The sequence below is a fragment of the Pseudochaenichthys georgianus genome, chromosome 17 (genome assembly GCF_902827115.2).
Source record: "Pseudochaenichthys georgianus chromosome 17, fPseGeo1.2, whole genome shotgun sequence".
Taxonomy (NCBI): Eukaryota; Metazoa; Chordata; class Actinopteri; order Perciformes; family Channichthyidae; genus Pseudochaenichthys; species Pseudochaenichthys georgianus.
In genome coordinates, this window is record NC_047519.1 from 41,632,874 (window position 1) to 41,649,269 (window position 16,396).

Genomic DNA, 16,396 nt, shown 5'->3' on the forward strand with positions numbered 1-16,396 from the left:
TAGTCGACGCATAACCTGAAAACCTTTTAAAATAACTTAATCTATGTATGTTTTAGTTTTTTGCCTTTAAATACTTCTTACATGAATCTTGTGATGCACCAACTTGAACACACCCGTAATTGGGTGATTCGGGTCTTTAAACAGAAAGCCTCTTCCAGGCTTAAAGCCTGAGTCCAAATAAATATCACTACAATAAACAATATTTATTTTTACATTCTGTTTTTGTCCATCGTATTCTATTTACATCTATATAGACTCTTTCATTTCAACATAAAATGCACTATTTTATTCTAATTGATTCTACTGTTTCTTTTTGCACTATTTTAATTGCATTTGTTTGTTTTTTTCAATCAGTTTTGTTGTCTTTTGTTCTATATTACTATGTTGCATTGTTGGAGGAGCCTGGGACTTAAGATTTGCATTGCCACGTCGACACTGTAGCTACTGTGCATATGACAATAAAGCCTTTGAATGTTGAATCTACCGCCCCCACTGGTCCTTTCCCATACATGATTTACTCTGCTCTTTACAGCTCTTTGCACTTATAGTTAAATGGTAACTGTATTGTGTTGTCTCAGTTGAACCTGAAAATAACTCATTGTTGTTTCAAATGACATCTTATGAAGCGTCTAAAAGATAACATTAACACAAATCAAACATCAAATCTAAATAGTTTGCAATACTTTATCATATATTCTTATATATTTGATGTGATCTGTGGCAAGATCTGATTGATTCCTTGTTCCTTTTAGGTTTCATTTGTGCATGTTGCAACACCCATTTTGAACATTAAAGGTGGGGTAGGTAAGTTTGAGAAACCGGCTCGAGATACACTTTTTGTTATATTCCATGGAATGCTCTTAACATCCCGATAGCAATGATATCTTGAGGTGGGGTACACTGAAAAAAGGGGAAGGTGGGGTTGTTCAATTTACAAATATGCAGTTAATATATGAGACAGAATGTATTCATGTTTCTCATCGAAACATCAATCAATCATGTAGAACTATTTTAATCTTGAGGGGTGTACGTTCTATAAGTCTCAATCATGTTAAGAAATAAGAACAAAGTTATGTTTCTGTAACTCCGCCCACTGAGCACATACGTCAGCAGCTTGCTCTGCAGCTGATTACTCAGCTTCTAATTATTATTTACAAATATTTTATTCACAAATCAAAATGGTCGGACTCAAAACCGTACTTTAATAGTTTCGTAATTTAACCTGAACAATATGGCACTTTAAGGGACAAGATGTAAAGCAGGAAAAACATCGCAAAATGTCTTTATTTTAACAATGTGAAGCTTTTTTATTTTTTTGTTTAAAGGGGGGTGGGGGGAGGGGTTTTACCATATTTTCTTCTCGTATCGGAGGAGTAAGCTGGTTCTCTCCCGAGAAGATCTCTACAAGGTAAAAGTTATTAAAAGTTATTAAATGTCATCAATTGTTCGTCATCGTTACAGGTTATCACAAGACGCATTGTTTGCAAAAAGCAGATCGTTCACATTTGCCGTTACAACGAGCAACGTAAATACAGCTGTCAATTTGTAAACGTTGTCATTCACTCACTGGTGTTAGCTAGGATAAAGCCATGAACATCATAAAGTGAGTTTATATTGATTGACAGCGTGTTTTTAGTGTGAGTATTTGTAGAGCGTAAGTCCGGCAGTTGCTTGAACCTTGTCCAAAGTTATGCACATTAAACCGAGCTCAGGCTCTGCATGTCTAGGCTACTCTTGTGCCGACTTTTAAGGGCGCTGAGGCAGGTTGTAGGCCTACCTTACGTTAAGCGACCATCTTTACCCATTTAAGGTGTTGATTGTTAAAGATATATTACAATATTGTCTGTGGTTATTGTCCGCAGTGTTTTCCCCAAAAAATTGTGTATAAAATGTTTTGGTGTAAAACAAATGATGTAAACCATTTTTTTTGCAAAAGGACTCTGCTTTGATCCGCTCTGTGTTCATGTAAATACAGTGGATCAAAACTGAGACACAATGTTGTGTGTGGGGGTGTGTCCCGGAAAGCGACACTTGTGATTAGTTGTTCCTCGTCATGCACGAGCCGTGCGCGTTGCTGCGGTCCCACAGTTGAAGGCCGTGGCCTGAAAAAAAGACATTGGAAGCCAGTGCACGTCTCCATTGATGAAACCAATGGAAATTAGCTCGCAATGCTGATGTGTATGGCTCCGTACAAAGTTGTACTTATTTGTGTGTGAATAATGAAATAATTGCAAATATGTTTTTCTGTGAAAGGTAATTAGTGTGGAGAAGATCGACCTCAGCCTTTCTTTGAACATTGTTCAAAAGGCTCTGTAGTAAATGGTGAGTATTCAAATGTTTTGTGTGATTTACTTGACTAATTGAAAACTGGTATTGGTCTGACAATTTCTGAATATTTATTGATAATATTTACATACTGCAAACATTGCAGGGATATACACATGTTCTGATTTATTGGGCAACAGTTATTCAGAAAGTGAGAGGCAAAAGCCTGCGATAAAGCCTCCTTCACAAAAGGGATCATGTTTTGTTTGTTGAAATGGCTATAAGGGTGTTTCTTATATGTAGTCTTACATTACAATAATACTTATTTTAAGTCGCTTTGGAAAACAACATCAACTAAATGAAATGTAATGTAGTCTAACCTGGTTGTTCTTCATGGGTGTACTTGATATACAAAGTAATTCTCACTATATCACAACACCATTCAACAGCACCACAGATTCCATCCTCCAAAAAGAGCTTTTGTGAAAAAACCTCTCACAGAGTTTTAACAAAAAGTAAGATCACCTCCATGAAGGAAGGATTTATTGCAGGACTTGTGTATTCGACTGCATTTGATTTTGCTACTGTAGATTAACCTAATAAATTGAGTTTGCACATTTAAATATAATATATAGTAACTTGCCTTGCCTTATCTTTCTCTCTACAGTGAATGTGGAAGTGTAAGGGGTGTCCAGTTGCTGTAGCAAGTAGGTCTGCACTACTTACACATTATAAACTTGAGCATCCACATTTTGGACGCACAATTCGCTATCCATGTACATATTTGAAATGCCCATGCACATTTAAGACATGGAATGCTTTAATTGTACACCAGAGTAAAGTGCATTCCACACAAGTTAGTCAGACCCAAAAAGAGTTATCTACTTTCAGTTGTCACATATGTAAGTGCAATAATGTATCTAATGAAAGGGAGTACTTTGTTCATATCAACACACATCTGAGAAAAAGTGAAAATGTCCCTTGCATGTTTGTTGGCTGTAGTTTTCAAACTAGTATTTATGGAACATTTAAGTCCCATAAGAGTCGTCAACACACACCTCAAACCTTAACTGATTTTGCACCTGCACTTTAAGAAATGAAATATGGATGTTGTTTGCATTAATTGCTTTTTTTATATTGAAACTACTAAGTAAATGCACTTTTTACAATTAAATCAAGAGACTTCAATTGCATTTATGTAAAAGTTCAAAGTTTTGGGATTACATTACCATGTTGTGTTGTATTTAAATGGTAAAGTTATTTAAAACGCACTGATTGTCCCAAAGTGCTTGCCGTACTTTCTCAGCACATGCGCTGTAAGACCGGGGACATGCGTCATTTGGATCCTGTGACTGAGATGTGGATACTGAACCGCATGTTTTCCCTTTCCTGTGCCATCCTGCGATTTTATGGTAAGTTTCTTAAATATTAACATATATTAAACACAAACGGTCTCTGAAATACAAAAGTTGATGTGTATTTTTGATTTCCCTGCTACCAACTGTATACTTTGATGATAGATTTGAAAAGCGGGTGCAGCCTAGCTAACAGCTAGCTTAACGGTCACTTTTATGATGTTCCCTTGCACTTAAAAGTGTTAGAATATGTCACAAAAGAGGTGACATTTCAAGCTTTGTCTGTAGAAGTCTCAATCGTTATGTATTTCATGATTTTAGCTTGATGTGGTTATAATTAGTAATGTTAGCTTAACTTTTTTTAAAAGGAGGGAAAAAACGTGTCCACTGTAAGTGGACACTTAAGTATTATTTTGAACTTGGGACTATAACAAGTAATGGAGTATTTATACTTTTACTTAAGTACAGGATCTGAGTACTTTTTCCACCACTGCTTAAGATATTAATTTAATATCGAAACAATCGCACAATTTAATATGTGCGAAAAAGCACAGTCCCACCGTCCGGGACATATTATTTACAATATTAGACAAGTAGATCTATCAATTGACTTGTCCAGAGGACAAGTGATGTTTTTCGCTCTCATTTATTTATTGACAAATTATAGATAAATTCAGTTTACAAAAGGACGAGCCCAGCTCCAAGCTTTTTTTAAAGCTGTAGTGTGGACGGGCCGTTAGACAGGGGCGGGGCGGGAAGTGGAGCACAGTGGCAGGGTTGGGAAGCAAAACTCGGTTCCGAGTAGGAACAAATAACAATTTTCTGGTAAACGGATTAATAAGAGTTGTGAGGACAGGAGGCGAGGCCGAGCCCCGCGGACTGCAGCTCTCTCTCTCTCTCTATGCTCCGTATCAGCTGCACGGTGCAGCTGAGCTCAGCGTCTCTCTCTCTCTCTCTTTCTACACACAGCGGCTCCGCTGCCCGTTTAACAGCCTCATCTTTGTCAAACTTTCTTATGTTCTTTCTCTAACACGTAATGAAGGTTATTATTATTAAGCATTGTAGCTTCTATGTTGTTAATATTGACCGCCATTTCCTTTATGAAGTATCTGGTTTACACCAGTAGATGAACTCCTGTCCTTTCTGCTGGATGGATATTATTATAGATGCAACAGCTTTAAACAAAACATTTTAACCTGTATCACAATGTGTTGCAGGTAAACGCAGAATTCACCCACATCACTGCCATTCCGCTGCTGCCTACATTCATGTCTCAACTGGATTGCCATTCGTCTCAGCTGATGAAAGTTTTCAAAAAGAAGGGGAACAGCAGGACGCAATTTGGGCCTGATCATGGCAGCCATGGACAAGGTATGTAGTTGTATACAATTGTGTAGTTTGGGCACTGCAACACCATATTCTCTTTATCTCTCTCTTGTTGTCCCTCATATACATATATGTTAACCTCTCTGACCCCCTTTCTTTGACTTGCCAAAAATCAGCACACAAGCATAATCAGTATTCTCGTGTGACGATTTTGAAAATGTGTTTGTCCCTCAGGATCCCACAGTTGAAACACGACGCTCTGCGTCTACATGAATGAAAGTTCCGAGAGCTTCATCAAGGAATATTTGGTAAGTTGAAACATAGCCAAACACAGAGAGATATATATATATGTGTGTGTATATATATATATATATATATATATATATATTAGGGCTGTCAGTCGATTCAAATATTTAATCGCATGATTGTCCATAGTAAATCGCTATTAATCGCAAATTAATAGCACATTTTTCATCTGTTCTAAATGTACCTTAGAGGAATATTTTTCAAGTTTGTAATACTCTTATCAACATATGAGTGGACAAATATGCGTTATGCTAATGTTTATTATCGGTTGAACAAGGACAAATATTCTCATGAATATTAAACAACAACCTCTGAACATTACAAATATTTGCCTCAAATCAACCTGGAACCTCTCTCATACAATAATACAAGACAAAGTGTGTGTGTGTGTGTGTGTGTGTGTGTGTGTGTGTGTGTGTGTGTGTGTGTGTGTGTGTGTGTGTGTGTGTGTGTGTGTGTGTGTGTGTGTGTGTGTGTGTGTGTGTGTGTGTGTGTGTGTGTGTGTGTGTGTGTGTGTGTGTGTGTGTGTGTGTGTGTGTGTGTGTGTGTGTGTGTGTGTGTGTGTGTGTGTGTGTGTGTGTGTGTGTGTGTGTGTGTGTGTGTGTGTGTGTGTGTGGGAGCTATGTGCAACTCAAGGCATATGCTCGAACGGAGCTGCCTGGACGCTGCAATCATGTTGTACTGAGTGTGCTGACTTCTCCTACAATGTCCCACTGTCTGCTTCCTGCATAAAGTCAAGTGCTCGGCGCAGTTGTGGCGAAATGTCGCTCCTCTGTTTTCATTTAAACAGCTCCTTATATCCGTTAGCGCAGCTAGCTAGCACCAGATGCTAACAACAACAATGCACGTAAGGTCTCTCTCGCTCGCTCGGGCCACACATACACACACCCTCCCGGTCCTCCCAATAGCCAGTCGGTGAGCGTGGAAGTGTGGTCTGCCACTAGTGTTAATTTCGTTGACTAAAACTATGACGAAATATGTTCGTCAACGACCTTTTTTTCCATGACGAAAACGAGACGATGACGAGACGGCACCGACGGCAGTAAACAATAATTGTAACAAAATCATAATGCAATATCGTTGACGAAAAGTGACGAGACTAAAATGTAGTTTACTAAATAAAAACTATGACAAAATCTCTCTTTTTACTTTCGTTGACGAAACATGAGGAGACGAAATATTATCAAAGATAACGTTAAATCTCTGATCGTCAGTTTTTCTCCCAGCAGTTCCATTTCCGGTGCTGCGGCAGAGCAGCAGCTGTTTCTGTGCTGCGCGCGGCGGTACATTTGAATTACACCGGGCAGCGGCACAATATGAACTGGCAGGAAGACTCGGGTCATGGTCTAACTAACCTTATTTAACAGAAAATAAAATGGCAACAACAGGGCTTAGGAGCAGTGGTCGCGTTAACCGAATACCCCCCCGTCAGCGCGAGTGAGTGATACATTGTGCACTCGACGGATAATAATGGATTATGACGGAAATGTTACAATCCTGTCCGTCAAAATGACTGACAACGAAAAAGTCTAAAGCCACCACTGCTTGGGAGAAAGAAACGATGTGATATTTGGGCCCATTTTCGCTACAATGAGGCGGAGAAAAAAAGCGAATGCATTGTTTTATCATAAGGGAAGCAATGTGGCCATAACACAGCTGGTAAAAACACCACAAACCTGACCAGATACTCTCTGCAAAGCTGCTTTCTTAATCATTCAACCTGTGTTTTTCATCAAATAAGGACAAGATATAATCTTATTTATTTATATACTAAAATGAAAAATTATTGGTTTTGGCTAGACTAGTTTGACTGAAATGTTCTATATAATCTGATGACTAAAAAAGACTCAACAGTTTTCATTGACAAAAAGTAGACTAAAATAATTAGTTTTCTTTGACTAAAATAAGACTAAAATGCACAGACTTTTAGTGGACTAAATCTTGACTAAAATGTTTACTGTTTTAGTCGACTAAAATAAGACTAAAATGCTCAGACTTTTAGTCGACTAAAACTTGACTAAATAAAAACAGGATGAAGGTGACTAAATATGACTAAAACTAAAAAGGAAATTTAACACAGGACTAAGACTAAAACTAAATTAAAAAATAGCTGACGAAATTAACACTATCTGCCACAAGCGAGCGGCAGGAGCGGGGCATCAGCTTGTAGATGGTATTTTAAACTCAATTCGTTAATCGCGTTCAAATAATTAGTGGCGTTACTTTTTTCCGCGTTAACTTGACAGCCCTAATATAGGGCTGCTCAAGTTAACGCGTTAATATATAAAAATTAATAATAAAATTAACGCCACTAATTATTTTAACGCGATTAACGCATGTGTATTTTGTTTCCTCGGCCGCCCCGTAGTTTCAGAGCGCATCGAGTTTAAAATACCATCTACAAGCTGATGCTGCTGACAGCCCCGCTCCTGCCGCCCGCTTGTGGCAGACCACACTTCCACACTCACCGGCAGGCACCGACTGGCTATTGGGAGGACCGGGAGGGTGTGTGTATGTGTGGCGCGAGTGAGCAAGAGAGAGACCTTACGTGCATTGTTGTTGTTAGCATCTGGTGCTAGCTAGCTGCGCTAACGGATATAAGGAGCTGTTTAAATGAAAACAGAGGAGCGACATTTCGCCACAACTGCACTTTATGCAGGAAGCCAGCCAGCGGGACATTGTACGAAAAGTCAGCACACTCATGATTGCAGCAACATGATTGCAGCGTCCAGGCAGCTCCCATTCGAGCATATGCCTGGAGTTGCACAACGATCCAACACACACACACACACACACACACACACACACACACACACACACACACACACACACACACACACACACACACACACACACACACACACACACACACACACACACACACACACACACACACACACACACACACACACACACCATTTGTATTGTATGAGAGAGGTTCCAGAGGTTGTTGTGTTTAATATTCATGAGAATATTTGTCATTGTTCAAATGATAATAAACATTAGCATAAAGCATATTTGTCCACTCATATGTTGATAAGAGTATTAAAAACTTGAAAAATATTCCTCTAAGGTACATTTAGAACAGATCAAAAATGTGCGATTAATTTGCGATTAAATATTTTAATCGACTGACAGCCCTAATATATATATATATACACCTGAACATACACACCTGAACATCAGCAGGAGAGGACTCTTTAAAGTAGAGATACTACATACTGATATACACCTGAACATCAGCAGGAGAGGACTCTTTAAAGTAGAGACACTACATACTGATATACACCTGAACATCGGCAGGAGAGGACTCTTTAAAGTAGAGACACTACATACTGATATACACCTGAACATCAGCAGGAGAGGACTCTTTAAAGTAGAGACACTACACACTGATATACACCTGAACATCAGCAGGAGAGGACTCTTTAAAGTAGAGACACTACACACTGATATACACCTGAACATCAGCAGGAGAGGACTCTTTAAAGTAGAGACACTACACACTGATATACACCTGAACATCAGCTGGAGAGGACTCTTTAAAGTAGAGACACTGCATACTGATATACACCTGAACATCAGCAGGAGAGGACTCTATAAAGTAGAGACACTACATACTGATATACACCTGAACATCAGCAGGAGAGGACTCTTTAAAGTAGAGACACTACGTACTGATATACACCTGAACATCAGCAGGAGAGGACTCTTTAAAGTAGAGACACTACATACTGATATACACCTGAACATCAGCAGGAGAGGACTCTTTAAAGTAAAGACATTACATACTAATTTGAACCTGAACATTTGCATAATATGTCCTCTTTAAATTAAAAGCAAAATATTGTTCATGTACATTTACAACTACATGTATTTTATTTACAATGGATCCAATAAAAGGATTTGCTCATTTGTTTCATATTATAAAATTATGTGTGTCAGGGCTAGTTCTCATACTGATAATCATGTATACTATGTTCTAATCCCACTTTAGGATGTTGAACTTGCAACAACACAAATGGAGCCAATGGTATTGGGATGGGACTCTATCTTGTGAAACACGAAGGCGCAGAGCCCGGGGGAACCACTTGCGGATGTTGGCGTCATCATCGAGGGAGTTGGAGTGCTGCGAGAGCTGAAATACTTGGCAAATGGATGTGCAGTACTGCTTGGACTGATTTAAAGCCTCAATCTGAGCTACCCCAAGGAGCTGAAACATACACTTGAATTCATTCAAAAAGTATTGATGGGGTTGGATGGCAACAGACTGTCAACCAAGGTGCAGGTTCCGAAAAACAGATTACAAGAGTAATCCCAAGGACAAAATACAGTTAATTTCCATCTCGGTACATTCTCTCACACACCGCGCGCACACACACACACAGACAGAGAGACATACACAATTGTGTTTCTGCTTTTGAAAGTTCAAGGCATACGTTCATTTGTATAAAAGAGGCAAAGATGTAATGTAACACATTATGTGCTTGAGCAATATTATGTAAGTGTTTGGAAAGATGTAAAAAAACACCATACTTCATAGTAAAGTTGCATTTAAAAAAATGTTCATATAATAAGTCATTGTTGTAGCTTTTGAGCCCACATGTTAACTTCTTGAGATCACTCTGTTTCTCATCACTGTCAAATTCAGCAGCTGTGGGTTTTTTACGCAAAGCGCTTTAAAATTATAATATTTGCCCCCACCACTGTTGGCTGTTGGAGTTAAGTGTTTTTTTGTTGTGGCAATTCAGATGGTTGTTTGCTAAATGCAATGTTATAAGTGTATACTACTGAACTTTGTCTAAAATGAATATTTTAAATAAAATGAGGGGAATACAAATTACTGAGTTGTAGTCATTTGAATTACTTATATTGATAGAGCAATTTGGATTAAATTATGTTAAGCGCAAATAACACAATCCTACAACATAAATGGAACTAATTTGTGTTAAGTAATTACAACCTAACTGTGTTAGATAATCAGTGCAAACTTTTAAGTAAATACAACATCATTGTGTTAAGTAAAAACAACAATTTAAGTAATTTCAACATAACTGTGTTAAGCAAATACAACATAACTGTATGATGTAGCATTTAATTAAGGTGCTTTGGTAAGATTTACTTAAATGCAAGAAGTAAATATTAGTTTACTCGTCTGTTTCCTATTTACTTAACCTTGTTACGTGCAACCGGTTGACATAACTAGATTAAGTAAATCTAACATATCATTTCTTAGAGTGTGGTATTGTGAAAACAACTTCATCATCATCATCAGTACATGATTCTTTTGATCATTGTCAGGACGAGGAAGAGGACATTTCTGTGACATCCTTAGATCATAAAAGTCAGGACAACGCACTCCCAAGAATTGTTGAGCAGCAGCTTGCAGCAGCGTTGTTGAAGTTGGAGTATTTACTGCATGTGCAAGGTACAGCAATTGATGCATTTCTGCAAGAACTCTACTACTTACTAAGCTCAGCATCAGTCCCACTTTCTAGAGGTTTAGTAAGTGAGATCCTTGAGCGTCATAACATCCAAGTGGATGACTCTGTAGTGACTGAAATCGCCACAGCAGTTTGTTCATCTAACCCAGTTCATAAAGCAATTGAAAAAGGTGGCCCACTTAGCACTTCGTATCAACGTAAACAATTTTACAAAAATAAATTCAATGTTGTGGAACCAATCACCTACATACTTGATCGTAAAAACAAACACACTTTTCAGTATGTCCCATTGTTAAAATCCTTGCAGCAAATATTGAATTGCAAAGTCATTATTGAAAAGATTATTGAAAGTCATTGTGGACAGCAGGACATAGAAATTGACCAATCGTTTGAATTCAGGGGGGTATACTGCGAAGCAGGATTTTCGCTTAGCCGGCTAAATTCAGGGAAAACTCCGGCTTTCCGGTCATCCGAAGCTGGTTCTCTTTTTAGCAGGCTAGATCTCCATGGTAATATATGCTAAGCAGCTAACCTGGTCGGGACCAGGTTAGGTTGCAGGCTAAGAGCTCAACTCAGTGAAAGCACCGCCTGCTGACCAATCAGAGCTCAGTGTGCGGAGTTTAAAGCGATCAAGTCATATTACAGGAGAAAGGAAATACAGAAAAACTGCCGTCGCAGGAAAGACGGCCGGCAAAAATCACCGACTGTGTGAACGTGAACATGAATAGAATATCACCTCCATCTTCAGAGCAATCTGACTATTATAACATTAGCGTTAAGAAAGCTTACTTAAATATCGGCCACAACATAAGTAACCGGATCAGAGTACATTAAGTACAGTCCGCGGCATATCACTTCATAATGTATCATATATCTCCTTATCTGAGTCAGCTGAGCCGTATCTGGCACATACTGTATGCAGAAGTATTATTTTAAGCAACACATAAGTTGACGAAACACTCGAGACAAATGTAATTGAAGTCAGATCGTGTTTTAGACGGGGCAGTGATATCATAAACCTGTTAATGTACGCATTCAAACACTTTTTCTTTTTCCAGCTGTATTCACCTTGCAGGTGCAGCTCTGTGGCTTTTATCCTGGATAAAGTGTTTAAGTCATGGATGTTTAAAGTTTAACTTCTTCATTTTTGACTAGTATTAAAGTTCACTTTTCATTCAGGAAGTATGACGCTGCGCTGTCAGTGCGCTTCTCCATGTTTGTGATTGGTCTAATGCTCCAAATACCACCCCTTTCATGTGAACGCGTACCTAACTAGATAGGACACGGCTGGCTTGAGCGATCCACTTGATAACCAGCGTCGTAGGACCGTTTAGCGAGAGCGCGTATGTTTTGGATTAGGCCAACCGGCTAACTCAAACATATCCAGGTTAGGTTGAACCAGGTTCGTAGCATAGGCCCCTGGTCCCCCGAAAATGGTTTGCATTTTAAAGAGAACAGCTTTTTGAATGCTGAGGAATCACGTATAATTACGTATATCACTGCGTCTGTATGTGGATGATTTTGAAACTTGCAATCCCTTAGGCACCTCTCGAAAGAAACATAAGCTTGTTGGTGTTTACTGGGTATTAGGTAACCTTCCACCTGTCTCTCACTCATCTTTATCATACATTTTTCTTGCATTACTTTGCAAAAGTGTTGATGTAAAAACATATGGTTTTCACAAAGTATTAGAACCTTTTCTGCAAGATCTTAAAACTCTGGAGGACCATGGTGTGTATGTCCCTTTGTTAGGCAAGTATCTTAGAGGTACAGTGCAGAGTATTATTGCAGATAACTTAGGGGCGCACAGTATTGCAGGCTTCACTGAATGTTTTTCAGGTGACTTCTTCTGTCGGTTTTGCACTGCAAAAAGTTGTGATACTAGATCGGACTGTCTTGCATCTGGTGCTTTTAGCTTGAGAACTAAAGAGGTTTATGCTGCTCATTTAAAAACTGCTCTTGAGAATAATGTGCATTGCTTTGGAGTTAAAAGAGAGTGTGTTCTAACCAAAAATCTGTCTCATTTTCATGTTGTCACTGGTTTTCCCCTGGACATTGCTCATGATTTATTTGAGGGTATTGTCCCGGTCGAGCTGGCCTACTGCTTGTCATTGATGACATAAAATAAGTTATTTAGACTAGAGGGCCTGAATAAAGCTATATTGGCTTTTCCCTATAAATGGTCAGACAAAAGAAATAAACCACATGTTGTACCACAGAGTCTTTCGGGTCGTAAAACTATTGGAGGTAATGCCCATGAAAATTGGAGTCTACTGAGGTTTTTCCCATTTTTAATTGGACACCTAGTGCCTAAAAATGAGCCAGCATGGCACATATTGATGGAATTAAAATATATTGTTGAGCTAGTTGTTGCTCCCGTGCATACAGATGAATCAATATCGTACCTCGAAAGCAAAATAGTTGAGCATAGACAGAGGTACGAAGAGCTATTTCCCAGTGTCAGACTTCTACCCAAGCACCACTATCTCGAGCACTACCCTCAGATGATAAGGTATTTTGGCCCTCTAGTCACACTCTGGACAATGCGATTTGAAGCCAAACATAGTTTCTTCAAGACGATTGTAAAGCATACACGTTGCTTTAAGAATATAACTCTCACTTTGGCTTCAAAACATCAATTTATGATTGCTTTCCAACTAAACTCACCATCCTATGGTCAATTTAGCCTTGATGTATTAAGTGTTTACACAGTAGCAGTTGATGTACTTAAAGTGCCAGTGAAGTGCATATTTTTGCGCCAAAATGAAATGGCAGTTTCATTCCTTACATATCATTGTGCCTGTTCATGGCTAAAATAATTTTAATTATTGATTAATTCATTATGAAAAATTAAAAAATATTTTTTAATAATAACGGCCGTCTGAGCCTACCGGAAGTTACAGACGATAGCGGCGGTGACGTCACAAGATGGGCCCAGTCATAGATATATATAAACACTAGATGGCTCACACGCGCTGCTGGCCAATGGAGACCGACGTTGCCACTTGGCCGCCATCTTGCTACAGGCAGTGCTCTCATTCATAACATTATGGTTTACTATTTAAATAACCATAGCTTGCTCAATTTTCAACCGATTTTCAAACGGTTTGGTTTTTTATAAACATCAAAGATGTAGTTATGATACTGCATACTTATAATCATGGACTTTCATATGAAAATAACATTAATCAGATAAAGCAATAGCTATACACACACACAAGGTATTTATATTAAATATTTGCCGGTGTATATATTTCCATTTATTTTATTATATTGTCAATATTTAAAATAAATTATAAATAAATTATAAAATTAAAATACATTTATATTTTATATATAAAAATCGGTCTCATGTTACCACTCTGTAAACCAAGAGTTGTTAATTGAGCAATGCCTTAGCTTGAAGAACAGGGACACAACTAATGACAATAGCATATGTTGGTATATTATTTAGATATTCACACCTTTATCAGAAGAACCAAACCAACATAAAATGTGCTCACAGACAGGCCAGTTCTGTCTAATTTATCACAATTATTTTTGACATGAGATCTTCATATCATCCTAGTTTTGTATTTAGTTTCTAGATTTGTAAACAAATCCAGAACCTTTGAAATATGTTATTGAAAAAAGACCAAGAATAATATAAACTGTACCATATGTCCTTCTGTAGTCCATTTGTGGTTTGTCTTGACTCACCCCGGCTGATATATCACAAAATCCACTGTTTAAATTGTTCCCTATATTGCCCCTATAAGGTGTCCTTGGGTGTTATGAAAGGCGGCCCCCCAACATAAATGTATTATTATTATTAAGAAGAACAACTTGGTGTGGTGTGGAGGGGATGTAGGAAGCAGGAGCAGGTGGGGAGAGATGGGGCTTCAAGGTTCAAGGTTATTTGTTTTAAATGTGTCTTGCACACAATAAAATAAAATACAGTATACCACAAAACCAATAAGACACACAGTGACACATGGCACACTAACAATCAATCATCGTCCAGCCTCAGCTTTGGTATTCTTTCACAACCATGTTATGGGTTTATTAGACTGAGCAAACATAAACATATGTGGTGATCCCACGGGTTCTTATTTGCAGACAGCGGCGATTGGAGCATCCGTAGGCTGCACAAAAGTCCGGCATAGTCAGGTACTTCTGTAAACACAAAGCCAGCAAATTCCTGTATCATAATGCAAGATGTTTTTAACAAGCCAAACCACGTGGAAGAAATCATGTGTAACTTAAGTTGTGTTGAAAAGAAAGAGCAGTTCTGCCTCTCCCACTGGTGTAAAGTTGCTGGGTGAACTTTGTAATACTAGGTCTCACTGACAGCCTCTTGTTATTAGCCAGCTAATAAATACAACCACATACACAAAGAAAAGCTGCAATTTCAACATGTCCAAGCATCCTGTATCATAGCCATGCTAATAATGTTTATAATAAACCAAACCGTTTGTAAATCAATCAAGATTTCAGCGAGTTAAGAGTATTTTTGTGCAGATCACTCACCTTACAACAGCTACCATAACGCGAATCAGAGTAACTGTTGACTGTAGCAAGATGGCGGCCAGTCAGCTACGCTGGAAAATATCCCATGAGCCATCTAGTGTTTATATATATCTATGGGCCCAGTTGTGATTGTAAACATGGCGGAGACTTTGTTAAGTGATACAAGTGTGAGAGAAATGATTGATTTTGACAGTTTTTTTCGATTTAATTCCATTTCCTGCCTTTCTACAAATATATTAGGGACTATAGTGTTAACAAATCCAAGAAAAATGTGTAATGTACATAATGAGTGTGCACACTTATCTAGTATCCTATCCATGTGAACCTGTTTTATTTGTGATGACCTCACACCCTCACCCGGGAAGATGTTTTTCTTTAAATTGAAGTTAAAGGCATCAATCTGGTGCACTTTGAGGGCAACATTAAGAGATTTATGGATACAGCTCTCAACACTCATATCAAACATATATTTCAATAATCAAAAAACATTGGAAGGATTTCTTAACCTATTTTATACAACTAACATAGATGGAAATATTTGTTTACATAGATGACCAAACCAACTGAGATAACTTAGGCTACAGTTTACAATCTAATCACTCAGAGTCCTTTACCTCCCTGAGCTGACATTATGTCTCTCAGTCCAACAGGAGAGGACTCTCCCTCTTGAAACAGCTAATCTCCGTTAGCTCCGAGCTAGCACTATATGCTAACAACAACCCTGTAACTCTCTCAGTCTCTCTTTCTCTCTCTCTCGAATCGACCAGTGGCCTTTATTTGTCATGAACAATCAACGAATCTACGAAACAATGACACCAGCGAGACTCACCTTCATCTTTTGGGAACAGAAACATCGCCACTTCGGCAGACTTGACATTACTACAGCCAGCGGCAATGCATCGCTTCCCGTGTGTTTTTCCTCCCTTTTTCTTCACTGTCGCCTCCATTGTCAGGTTTTCTCGATTGGCAATCACTTCCAGTCGACTCCGACACACTTTCCAGTAAAATACTCGCTCAAAAACTTTGATAAATTCGACTTTGAAACAGAGAAACAATACACTGTGATGAATGTAAACACTTCGGAGGCGACCATCTTGTGACGTCACGCAGTAGCTCGCAAGCCACGCCCACGAAGGCGGAGGTCAACTGCGGATTTCACGGCAGCAAATTCAAAACTCATCAAATTAGTTG

At 38.5% G+C, this 16,396-nt stretch overlaps 1 long non-coding RNA gene across 1 annotated transcript; it reads left to right on the top strand.

Moving 5' to 3' along the window:
* Positions 1–4,923: 4,923 nt before the first annotated feature.
* LOC117461955 (uncharacterized) lies at positions 4,924–9,335 on the top strand. Its single transcript, XR_004553766.2, has 3 exons — positions 4,924–4,991; positions 5,181–5,254; positions 9,250–9,335. It is a non-coding gene; the product is annotated as an uncharacterized lncRNA (long non-coding RNA).
* The last annotated feature ends 7,061 nt before the right edge of the window (positions 9,336–16,396 follow it).